General features: G+C 35.6%; 1 long non-coding RNA gene across 40 annotated transcripts in view; it reads right to left on the reverse strand.

Annotated features, from left to right (window-relative positions):
* LOC118250285 (uncharacterized) overlaps window positions 1-13,110 on the reverse strand; it is a 223,119-nt gene that overhangs the window by 88,255 nt on the left and 121,754 nt on the right. For 28 of the 40 annotated variants that reach the window (XR_007708310.1, XR_007708311.1, XR_007708283.1 and 25 more), the window contains one exon: window positions 1,275-1,367. The exons of 7 other annotated variants lie outside the window; for them this stretch is intronic. This is a non-coding gene — a long non-coding RNA (uncharacterized LOC118250285). Of the gene's footprint in view, window positions 1-1,274; window positions 1,371-9,492; window positions 9,607-13,110 lie in introns of all 40 variants that reach the window. 5 more of the 40 variants (XR_007708286.1, XR_007708281.1, XR_007708296.1 and 2 more) reach the window with 2 other exon arrangements.

The raw sequence follows: 13,110 nt of genomic DNA on the forward strand, positions 1-13,110 counted from the left end.
ACAACCCTTGAAGAGATGTATGTCTGTCTACTTTATTGCATATTTCCATTGTCTTTCTTTAAATCATTTTCTTCAAACTGCTAGTATCTGTTTTTTAAGTGTCTTGTTAAAACAAAACTGTTTGGGTCAGTCCAAAAATACTTATTTAGTGCTTTAACTTCTCAAAGCAAATATTCTGTCTTCATTGTAGCCAAAGATCTCATTCGACATTACAAGGACACACAGCTATTATAACATCTTGTTTGGGACACATGCAATATACAAGTATACAGAAAATTTGGCCTTATATCTAAAGCTTGTTAGTGCTTTTCCCCTCAGAAGTCTTCCAAAGAAAACATCTCACAAGATTAATGAATATTCTCTTTGTTAAAAACTTTCATTTTCTCTGTTCAAGAGGAACAATTTCCAGCTAGTAATTAATCTGCACTATGGTTCAAGGACAGAATTATTTACTTTCAATCTTGGAATGCCGGAGATGGAAAACACATTTTCATCAGATACTAACAATAATGAGAGGGGCGGTGAGGTCTGAAGACCTCAGGTGAAATTCTTAAAATAGTCACCAAAAACTGAGTTTGACTTTTTTCCCTTATTACTGTTAAAATTTTCACTTTAGTATGTCTGTCTCACCCTAAATAAACCTTCAATGACCCCAAGGTTTACCTTTTTCTTGGAAGCAGTCCTAATGTTCCCATTAATACTAACAGAAGGTGAAGTATGAAAATTATATGATTGGATGGAAATCTATTCTTTTTTCCTCATGAATATTATTTCCAGCATAACATTTTAGCGATCTTGCACTTACTCTTTTCTATTCACTAAGTTCTGAAGAGCTTCTTATTTGACCTATGTCTGAAAAGCTAAAGACTGAATTGCACTTATAACTTTTCCAGATAGCAATTCCTATTTTTAGAACATTTGTTTTATTCTGCTATATACAGTGTTCACTTAGGAAAGCTAACACCAGAGGAGTAAAAATCCCTCTCAGCAATCTAATTACTGCAAACAAATTCCTGGGGCCTGGAATTCACACCCCTTTTTTCTTCCTTGAAGGTCATGCAAATGTTGTCATGACCTGAAACCTTCACACCTTCTTCTGGTACAGGCAAAAGACAGAACCACAGGTGTCATTCCTATCTATAATAATGGGAGAAAATTCCTAGCAGTCACAATAAATTGCTGTTCATTTCTGAGTACAGCAAGATTTTTGATTGACCATCTTGAGCTACATACCATGGAAGGAAAAGCATGAACATGCTACAGGGCTACCTCACCTGGGATAACTCTCAGACAGCCAATTTTCCAATGATGCAACACAAAGCTGCAGGAGGAGAAGAGCCAAGGCCAAGGTTCAACCAGCATTGCATCTGCTTGGAGAACAGAAAGCTGTGTCAGAATTTTCCATATGCCCAAACAGCTCTGTACTTGGTACAAAGCCTTCATCCACTGAGGTGAGTAAATATGAATCGGAATAGGATTAAGCCATATATCACACAATTTATAAGATCAGCCAAATAATGTAAACTTGATTTTCTCTTCACAGGTACTTTTAAACAAATTCACTTTGACTGCTCAGTTATTATTTATATGTGCTTTCCATGAATGCTCAACCGATCATACGGTACAAATAAGTGAGCTTTTGAATCGATGCACAAATATTCATAGGAACAATATTTTAAAACTACATGATGAACAACAGTACCAGGTGCTCAAAAATTTATCCAATTTGGTAGCAGAAACTGTTTACTGTCTACCAGAAATTTACTAATTAGTTAAACATCACCACTTCAGTTTCAGATCTTACTGAGTCAGTGTTCCCAGGGAAATTATCAATATCAATCAAATTTAGAGTAATTTTCTGATTACAAAAATTGGTTAAATCAGAATAATGAATAATTCAAAGTAACTGCTTTGTTCATATAACATAGTGAAGTGAGAATCTACATTTATCAGATAAATTATTCATTGCAAAATTACTCATTCTGTTCTGCCAATACGTATCACATACACAGACTAAATTACTAGAATTATGGCTTAGGAGGAAAACCTCTTCTGATCTTAGCTTCCAGTTTCAGCACGATCAATTAGTCAAACACAGGACTTTGAGGTTATCATTAGGACAATGTCAGATATCAAAGAAAATAAATGCAGTCTGGAAAAAAAAAAACACTTAACCTAACAATACATCTTAAATTAAAAACAATTAAGGCAGCTTAATAAAACAAGTGATACACCATTATTGAAATAATAGCCTGTTCTGGACAGAAAAGAGTATTATAAATTATTGAAGAAGGATATATTTATTGCAGAGTATTAATACTGTAGGCACAACATTTTTGAAAACTGATATGAGATGTTGCAAGAATGTAGGAATCTCTAATTTTGATTACACCCTGAGACTGATTTACTTTAAAAACTAGGACAAAAAGAATCTTGAAATATTGGCTCTTTCAACTCCTTTGTCTTATTCAAGGATATCTAGTGAATCAGATTCATTAGTACAGATTACCTGTAACAGCTGATATAACACTGTTTTGTTGGAAAACAGCTCAATTCAATAAATATTGAGTATGGAAAAAGAATAATTTTTCAAACCATAAGACATCATTAAAATGATATTTTAAACGGGAGAGGGCTCTTATTTAGTGCCTGACAACTCACAACTGTGGTTCATATTATTTTTGCCTAGACCTTTTTATATTCAGGGAATACAAAAACTGTTCAAAATCAAACGGAGTCTGATTTGCAAGCACAAAAGTAAAGCACAAAGGCAAAACATATTAATTTCAGAAAATGCAAAAATTCCCTACAAGGATACTTGACAATAAGACAATAATTAAAGAAACTGTTATGGCTATGGAATGATTCACACAACAATTCATGTTTTCCTTCAACCTCTATCTCTTAGAGTCCTGTGATTATTAAACTACAGAAAATTAATTTCAAATAAAAGAATAATTAAATATCTAGCATTTGCAGCTGTGAAACAGTCTTAGTAATATGAAGAAAGTGTTTTAAAGTATTAGAAACTAGACAGCAAGAAAAATGAAACAATAATATATTATTAAGAGAAACACCCTCATATTTGTATTGAGACTAACTTGATTCATGATTTTTAATGTTTGTTAAGCAGGTTGATTTCAATGGACTGGACAACTCACATATTATATCATAAATACATTTCTTGAAAGCCGTAGTTTAACAAAAAGTAGAAAACATATCAGTCAGTGGTTTTGGTTTCACTACAGTATGAAGGTTTTTCTGATTAAATCTTCTTATTTGAGAAAGACATGATATAGGACAAAAATACCCAGTAGACAGTACTCTCTCTTGTCCAAGTGCATTTGCAGTGAGTTATTAATGCAGCCACCATAGAAATATTTTTCTATGTATCAGAAAAGCTTCATTAAAATTAGGAGCTGAAAAAAATACTCTGTATTAGAGCATCTGTGCATGGTTTTATTTATATTAATGGCCCTATCCTGTTATTCAAAATTCTACATAATAATGCTTTGTTCTACAGAAGTCCCACAAAAATAAAAATTAAAAAATAAAAATAAATTACTAGACTTAGGTACAAAAATGTAAAATATTCTAGCACTACTGAAGTCAACAGCTGTTTATCCCATAGCTTAAATGGAACTAGGAAAAGTAAGACTTGCAGAAATTAGTAATAAGTAGATCCTTCTGTCTTAAGCATATCTTAATACCACGCTTTTTTCGTGGAACTTTCTAAAATCTGAAAGTTTGCTGTTGCAAAGGAAGAAATACAATATCAGCTCCATCTTATCTGCTGTGACTAAAATTAAGTAGATAGAAAAATAAATCCATCCATATATATATACATACATACTGAAATATTTCAAGCCAGCATATATCAGGAAAATAAATACATAGGCTATTCTCTTAAACATGTAAGTTGAAATGTTTTATTCTGCAGTGGCCATTTTAAAAATAAGTAGTTCAAGTGCTAGGCTTGAAAATAAAGTAAACAATGAAAAACATCAGATGAAGGAAATGCAATTAAAAAATATTGTAAACCAGCCAAAATTATATACCCCTAATTGAATAAGCAAGATACTGTGACAGACAGGCATGTACTATTAGAAGCAACACACTTCATTTTGTACAAAGTGTTCCTTCAGCTTGTCGGCGAGTAAAGAAAAAACACCAACCAGGAGTCTGAAATGGCTTATTCACCACATAAGGAAACGTGTTGAACTGGATTAACCACCAATTGAAGAATTTTATCCAGGAAGCTGAAGATGCTTGGAAACTGGACGAGTAAAATGAAAAGAATTTTAAAATATTTTAGATACTTGTACTTAAGGGGAAATAAATAAATAAACAAGGATAAACTTACAAAAATTACAAATATCCTATCAAAAACAATTCATTCACTAAGACAACTGGTGGAATATAATCTAGATATTGTTGTTATAAGATCAGTGTACAACTGCATGAAAAAAGTGACTCACAATGGCTCATTTTAAAACTGGAAGAATATGCTTGAAAAGATCTCAGCACAGTTAAAGCCATTAATAGCTCTGTGGAACGGGAAACACTCCTAAAACCTGGGCAGAGCACAGAAGTAGAATAGAGTGCAAGCAATTTGCAAGAGAAGATTTAGCGTAAGGGTGATAAACTGGGGAGGGAGACAGACAAAATCATCTAAATTAAATTTTATAAAGTGCAAAGTTCTGTATTGGAAGAGAAACTCAAATATACAATATCAAACAGGGAAGGCTGGAAAAAAAAGGACTGGGTATGTTGGATTCTGGACTGAATATGAGTCAACTGCTGATGAAGGTTTCAAAACAGAATATAATTCTGTGTTTATTAAAAAGAAAGCTCTACATAAAACATGGAAAGAAATTATTCCACTCTACTAATGACTGGTAAAACCTTAGCTACGTCTATTTTTGTCTCTCAGCTTTAAAAAGATGTGGTAAACTGGAAAGAGTCCTGAGGAGAACAAAGAACAATGGGAAATTTATGAAATATGATCTATCAGGAAAAACAGAAGATTGAAGACAGGATGATAAACATCAACCAATGTTTACTTTACAAATTTTGAAGTCATCACTTATCCTGTTTCCATCAAAGGATGGCAAGAAGTAATCAGCTTCATGTGTGACAGAAGACTTAGATTAGTTGTTAGGAAAAACCTTCTTAGCTGTTACAATAAAGCCTACAGAGGGAGAAAGGCAGCTCCAACAAGTACCCTTAAGGTAGGTTCAGGAAGGCTGGTAGGAGAAGTAACCACACCATTGTTGTGTCATGAAGCAAAACTTTTTCAGCTGAAAATGAGGTAACTAAAATGAATACAATGGGGATAGGAAGATGGAGACACTGGCTCTCCATCAAATAGCTTCCTTCACTCACAGTCTGAATTTACAACCTTCAAGTACTTGTGGCCAGTACCTTTACTGGATAAAATCAGTACAGCTTGAATGGCTCAAATATTTTCTTGGTTGGTACCAGACCTTGTCCTTTGTCTATAAAATGAAAAGTGGGGAATGCCTTTAAAAAGAGAAGTCTGTGGACAACCTTGGGTGATATCCTTGTACCAGTGGCTGATCTCCTCCATCTTAACAAAGTATCATGACAGAGAGTGCTTCTACATCAGGGAAGTACCCTGTTAGGTTTCAAAATATCTTTTCCTCTCAGCTACAACTATGGTGACATCTGGCAGTCATCCTCTTATCTTTCCCTTTTACAGACCAATCAGGTTTATGGTCTGACCATGGTAGGCAAATGTATCGGACAGGAAGATACCAGTAGCAGCAAAAGACACACCAACATTCACCAAATGAGACATAAGCATATTAAATCTGTAACCCTGCAGCTGCATTAGAAATATTTATTAGCCTCCATCTTGGTATTCTGGCCAAGCAGATCCATTTGGATTTGTAAATAGTCTGGTTAAAATGAGCTGTTTTTCTTAGTAGTTGATTTTAAAGTTTCCTCTTGTGAGGAAATTTTCTTGTTGTTTTGCAGATAAAAATCAAATACATTTTGAAAAGACTGTCTACATACGTGGGGGCAGAATAATATTTTGACAGAGGAAATGTCTATGTTTCTCTGCTTCATGCTCTGCCAAAGTCACTCACCAAGGTATGGGAGGTGGGGGGGGAAGGGCAGGCCTTTGGATTTATACACTGTTTGGCTATGATTCTTCCTGACTTGAGAAGGTTATTTGGGAAGTATTGGCTTCAATGAACACATGTATTATCTATGTTTCTCTTTGGTTAATCAGTTTGATTTGTGCTCTTACAAATGTGGAAAGCCTTATTTTTTAAGAGATGCTTGACAACCTGTCCAATGCTCACCTCTTTAATCTCCTATTCTGGGCTATAGTCACTGCTTGAGTGTTCTATAATGAGTAGACTGCAGTGCAGGATGCTCTTTAGGTGACAGCAGATGTCTCCTCCAGTCCAGGATCTAGTCAGAAGGTGTAAAGGTATTATCCAGTCTACCAGTCCAGTCTAAATAATGTCATCATGGGATGGCTCACATTCTACAGAAGATCTGTTGATAAGATTGATTTTCATGTTGTTGTTCTGCTCTTAGACAGTTAAGAGTATGGTTTTGGCCATTTGTTCCTTGGTCTCAAACCTGAGGTGCCCCAGGGTGGTAGCTCACTAGTTGTTCTGACATATTACTGGATCTGTGTGGCCAAACTGCTGGACTTTAAATACCTTACTCAAAAACTCAGCTGCTCAGCTTGCAGTCCCACCCTACACAAAACCTCTCTCTGTCCCCATTTGACCTAGAACATTAGAGAGGATGAGAGGGTTTGTCAGATGCCTCACCAGATGCTGCCAGATGTCAGATGCCTTGCCAGAGTTTACCCTGCAGCTGTTGGGCTGTCACAGCTCTTTCTTTAACCTGTTCCCAACATGATGCAATTACATCCCACCCCTCTCTCAGAGCAGCTTCTCCAGTTCCAGCCAAAGCTGAAGCTTTAAGAAACAGTAAAACTTTGGGCATCAAAGTGCAATGCAGGCACAACAGCAACAGACAAAACAGACAATTTCTTAAAGCATTTTACCTAAAAGCAGGAAATGACTATGAAAAAGCACTGAAGCACTGCATCAGCAAAATGCTCAGAGATAAAATAAACACTGTAAACATAATACAGCCTTTCATAGTAGGAGAAAGACTGAGGGAGGAGGAACAGTACAGCCTTTGCTGTTTTGACTGGCATCACTGCTTGTCTCACTCTGACAGGTTGCCAGGTTAAGGTTTTGTTTTGAATCAGTCATTTCCCTTTGAACAGTGGCAACTGTTACCATTGTTACCCTGTTACACTGAATATAAAACAAAATTTCCACCAGCTTTCTTGCCATATGTTTATTCTAGAAGGCAGCAGGCATCTAGGATTCAGTAACAATCATAGTGAGGAAATATTTGCGGGACCTGTCTCAACAAAATAATTACCTCCATCACAGTAATATCATGCAGAATACGAAACTGAATTCACAACTGTTGTCCATGAAATCTAACCTGAGAAACCTAATGAAAGGTATTGTGTTTCTTTGTTTGTTTTAATTGATTGGTTATTGCTTCAAGGAACGTCTCTCTAAAGCATAAAGCGCACACCTGAGGGATTACTCTTCAAACGCTGTTGAGCACGTTTTAACTGCAAAAGCATTTAACAGATATTCTTGAAATATTTTTTGCTTTGTCTCCACAATAAATCTAGCCACTTCCTGGTGAAAGCAGTTTCCCTTAGAAAAGGGATACAAGGGGCTTAAAACGGGGCTTCTTAAGGGTTTCATATTAGCACAGATTTAATTATGAAGGCATTTGAATGTCTCCAAACTATCATGATTTCCTAATTACTTATGGAAAATATTTTATAATGAGGTGATATGTTTCTTATTTATTTACAGTGCAGTTTGTTCTTCCTAATCCTTTAGATCTGAAGAACTAGATATAATGAAATCAGTGAAATCTCTCTTTATAAGAATTTTTACACTTAAATCAGACTATCACTATAGTGCTTAGTCATTTAATAAAGTAGTTCAATCATTAATGATTGCTCCCTCTTTTTGAGTTTCTAGAATGAATGGCCAGCATCAGTGAGCCCTCACCCCTAAAAAAAAAAAAAAAAAAAAAAAAAAAAAAAAAAAACTAGAAATTAGTAGAAGTGATTGAGAACACAGTACCCATATGGTCTTCTGGACTTAAAAAACTTGAAGTCTGATGTAACATTACAAGCATTGGATTATAATTTATTAATAACAGCTTGTATTTTTGAAAGAATTTAGAGGAAGTAAACTCCCAAATCCAAATGCCTTTTAAAGGGAAATTATTGCTAAATCTCATAGGTTCTTTTGAAATTCCAGAAAATCATTAAAAAGTAGGAGAGAAGAAAGATACATCATTTTGACCTTAAAAAGAACCCACTCTCAATAATATTGATATATTATACTGCTTGATATTGCATGGATTAAGTACATGTTTATGAATGAGAATGAGTGGTCTTCTTTAATCTTAGAATTTAGTCAACCTTCACACTCACCTTTTTTAAGGTAAAATAATCTTCTTATATCAAAGTACTGCAGTTTGTTTATTATTCTGCAGGTAGTTAGATAATCACCTTCATCTTGTTTAGTTGCATTTAATTCTTTGAGCATTAACAGGAACAGTTTATGTGTGAGATTTATGTCATGCTGAGACAATTTTTACAAGATTAAGACACCAGAATGTGAAGAAAGCAGAGATTTTAGGAGGTAATCTAAAAAAGGCAAGGACAGCAGAGCTGAGCATTTAATGAAATGGGGTGCATTCGGAAGAGTGTTGCCAGCAGGTCAAGGGAGATGGTGATCCTCACCTTTTGCTCAGCCCTGGTGAGGCCACACCTGGAGTATTGTGTCCAGTTCTGGACTCCCCAGTGCAAGAGGGACATAGAACTACTGGAGAGAGCTCAGAGGAGGGCTGCAAAGATAATTAGAGGACTGGAGCACCTGTCGTAGGACAGGATGAGAGAACTGGGTCTGGTTAGCCCAGAAAAGAGAAGACTGAGGGGAGACCTCATCAATATGTATAAATATCTGAGAGGAGAGTGTCAAGAGGATGGAGCCAGTCTCTTTTCAGTTGTGCCCAGCAAGAGGACGAGAGGTAACGGGCTCAAACTGAAGCACAGGAGGTTCCTGCTGAGTATGAGAGGGCATTTCTTTACTGTGAGGGTGACAGAGCACTGGGACAGGTTCCCCAGACAGTTTGTGAAATCTCCTCTGGAGGTATTCAAAACCCGCCTGGATGCCATCCTGCACAACGTGCTCTAGGTGATCCTGCTCAGTAAGGGGGTTGGACAAAGTGATCTTCAGAGATCCCTTACAACCTCAGCCATTCTGTGATCCTGTGAAATTCTGATGTAGAGTATCATTAGAAAAATAAACATACACATACACACACACACACAAAAGTATAACCTGGCAAAATTCCTCATTATGGCAATGGATCTGCCCTGGTAGGATTTACCTGTTTTTGTTTTAACAAGTAATTGGTCTTGTCTCTCTGACAAGTGATTTCTCTGGCCATGGAAGTTTGCCTTCAGTGTTTCAGTTGGAGGGAATCAGTTTTTAAGAAAAATGACTAGAAAAAAAAAAAAAGATTTAAAAAATAAATGAAAAGAACATATCAGAAAGGGGCCAGTCTCCCCCTTTCACAGAAAACAATACAAGATAAGAAAGCTTTTTTACCTGATCACCTATTTGTTTTCAAGTTCCCAAGGTACATCAGGAAAAGCACCACAGAAAAGAAATAAGAGGAGGTAAAAGAGGAAGAACATATAACAGATGTTAAGATATGCACAGAAAAACACAAGTGTAAAATACACTAATTATATTCAAGTATTTTAGTTGTTTTCTTTTATTGACTAGTGCTGATGACTAACAAGCTTTTCATTCCATCACATTATGTGCAAGTAAAGTGTGTAACATTTGCAGATTCTGAACAATTGATGTGGTAAAGTAAGCTATGGCAAAATATGTATAAAGACCTTTGGATTGAAATATCTGTATCTTCTCAGTTAATAATTTTCAGTTAAAAATAAATAAATAAATAAAAACTACAGCTTCCTTATTAAAACCACGAAGTGATGTAGGACATCCTGACTCAAGAACTCCTTAAACGTAAAATAAACAGTATGTAAAGAGGACACACTTTGCTCTCTCAACAAAATGTTCCCATCTTTTGGATGGAACAAGGAAGCTGTATAAAGTTAGCTAAATGTCCCAGTAATCTAGGGAAGGAACTGGAAAATAACCCTGCCAATTGAAACTGCAGGAGTTCTTTTGGCCAACGTAATGTCAATACAGAGTCACTTTGGCCAACAAAGTGGGCTATGGGAAAAACAACAAAAAATATGTAGTGTTGTCAAAAGTGCCCAAGAATATATAGGGCTACATTTTCCAAAGGCAGAAACCCTTTTCAAGTAGACAAAAGGATCAGCATGAATTATACACCTATATTTGCCAAAATGCCATATGCAAATGTCCAAGGGCAAGTGGGGAAAAAAAAAATGGAAAACGTCCAGTCCCCACTTTTTTTTTTTTTTTTTTTTTTTTTTTCCACAGAGAGGAATTTCAGGTTCCCCAGTGTTCTGGGGATACAAAGTCCAAAATATACAAGTAAAAATCTGTGTGTGTGTATAAATCTAAATGTCATTAGTGATATTGGCTCTCAGCTTGCCTCTGCACTGGAACTTTGAACATAAATCTAGTCTCTGTGTTCACTGCTATTAGTTGTGCTTGCATATGTTGGTGCAAGTTTTTGTATGAACAAACCAATCATTAAAGAAAAAGGGACAAAAGCGATTGAGAAGCCCCAGAATCTTCTATAGCTTAATTATCCTAGGAGTTGATGAGCCCCGCTGCTATCACTGGGAGAGAAGTAACATCTATTGAAGCCAGCAACCCTTATTGCAATAACTTAATTTGAGGGTTGATATCCAAATATGCCAGATAGATGGGATGGTAGAAGTCTCTGAAGAGTTCTCTAGGTTTAGGGGATGAAACTAAATGTGACTTTAATCTTTTATTTCAGATCAGCTTATCCTTTGACGGAGCCTCTATACCTTCCCAAGCCCCTTAAATGAAATGCAATGTTGTTAAGTAAGTCAGAATACAGACATAAATAAATGCACTCATGCTGTTCAGTGATATCTGCTCCACCAAGAAGAATTGCCTAGCTCTGTTCAGAATAAGTCAGCTGTTCAATCAGCTGGAGTGAGCAGAAATGTCTGAAGAAATCAGAAATACAACAAATATATATTGTTCTCACATGAATCAAAAATGGCCTTTCCTGGCAAAAAGACAGGTATCCAACATGACAGGATTGCTAACTGAAGATTGTATATCTCTCTGAAAGCATTTCCTTAGGGACATTTCTTTGGATCGAGGTGATGGGAAGGAGATTTGTCAGCATAAACTCTATATCCACAAGGAGCTTTCTGAGAAGTGGAAGTCAAAATGGCTTTGTGGCTTGCATGAGATTTACACTGAATATCTCTGCTGCCAAATCAAGATTCTTAACTCTGAACAATTTCTACACAGCCTGTGTTTCTTGAACTGGAGGGAATCAGTTGTTTATTTTTATATATATCCTTTTATGGTAAGTGGTAGTAGTATTTCTACAAATAAATTATCTCTTGCCCACCCCAAAATATAAAAATATTAAAAAATAAATAAAAATAATGAAAATAAATTGCTATGATTCAGACCTGATAAATACACTTAAGAAAAAAAATATATAATCAAATAAATATGCAAGCAAGCATTCAGAGAAAATGGCCACTTAATATGGCCGCTACCTGAGGCCAATTTGTAAGACTCAAACTTGCATTCAGAAGAGCTTTAAAGGAACAAGTTCGGAAAAGAGTTTTGTCCAACTCTCCAAACCTGATTTTATCACACAGTAAAAAAGAAAAGCAGTTTAAACAAGGTCTGAGTTAAAATAATAACAATTATTATTATTACTATTATTATTGTTATTATTATTATTATTATAAATCAGCAGAAGCAGCAAAGAGAAACATATAAGCAGAGAATATAGGAATAATTATGGTAATCATGGATACAGTTCAGTTACTGAAAGTATTATACATAATCTAGTCAAAGAGGGTGAGGTAACAAAGGCAACTTAGCTACCAGGAAAGCAGTGAAAGGTGGCAAGGTTACAAACCAGAGGAAGTGGAACCAATAGAAAAGGACATGAAATCAGACGGTAGAGATATACCAACACATGGTGGAGTGGCTGTCATCATTGGAACGTTGGTATCGAAATACATACCATTCTAACTGCTAGAAATAAAATTAAGAGTACTGCCACAGTTGAATAAAGACAACTTCTGCAAGTAAAAATTTTCAATAACATGGCTAAAACTGAAATTTTAAGGTCAAAATCAATTTGAAAGAAGTAATTTGAATTAGGGTCTGAATTTGGTCATTCCCTCACTTGGGTCAAATTTAAACCTGGCTGAAGACCTCATCAACATTTTGCTGTATCATTATATAGACACATTAATTTCCCACACACAGACTGGAAAAAAAAAAAACATGCTAACAAATATGGTAGGACCCATTTATTCCTGAATGTACTAGCCAACATATTTTTTCACCAAGTGTACTGTGACTAATAAGTCCCAGTATTAAAAAAAAAAAAAAAGGTGGGGGGTTGTTCTGGTCAGCTAGAAGTGACAGATTAAGCAAAAGAGCTGGGCATAGAACTTAATCACAAGATTACTATGAGTCACCAGTATGATGATAAAATGTAATGTGATACTAGACCACAGAAAAAGCAAAATATTTCCAACAGAAATAGGGTCATATTAAAATGGTGATGCAAGGTAACAATAAACAGCAGCCTCTCTATCTTGTGTGCAAAGATGAACTCAGAACAGAAGAGGTAGAAAGAAGGACCAGTCATCCTTGTAGGGAACTGACAATCTTCTTTGGTAGGAGAGAAAAAAAATGAGAGCACAGACAAAATGTGGTTGTTCTCTGACTTATGTTAGCTCAAAGTAAGAACTGGAATGATAATGCTGGGAGGCAAACGAAGTCACCTGAATTAATTTAGGAAAGAAGAAAGAACAAACTT

The sequence above is a fragment of the Cygnus atratus genome, chromosome 5 (assembly GCF_013377495.2).
Source record: "Cygnus atratus isolate AKBS03 ecotype Queensland, Australia chromosome 5, CAtr_DNAZoo_HiC_assembly, whole genome shotgun sequence".
In the NCBI taxonomy this organism is placed as follows: domain Eukaryota; kingdom Metazoa; phylum Chordata; class Aves; order Anseriformes; family Anatidae; genus Cygnus; species Cygnus atratus.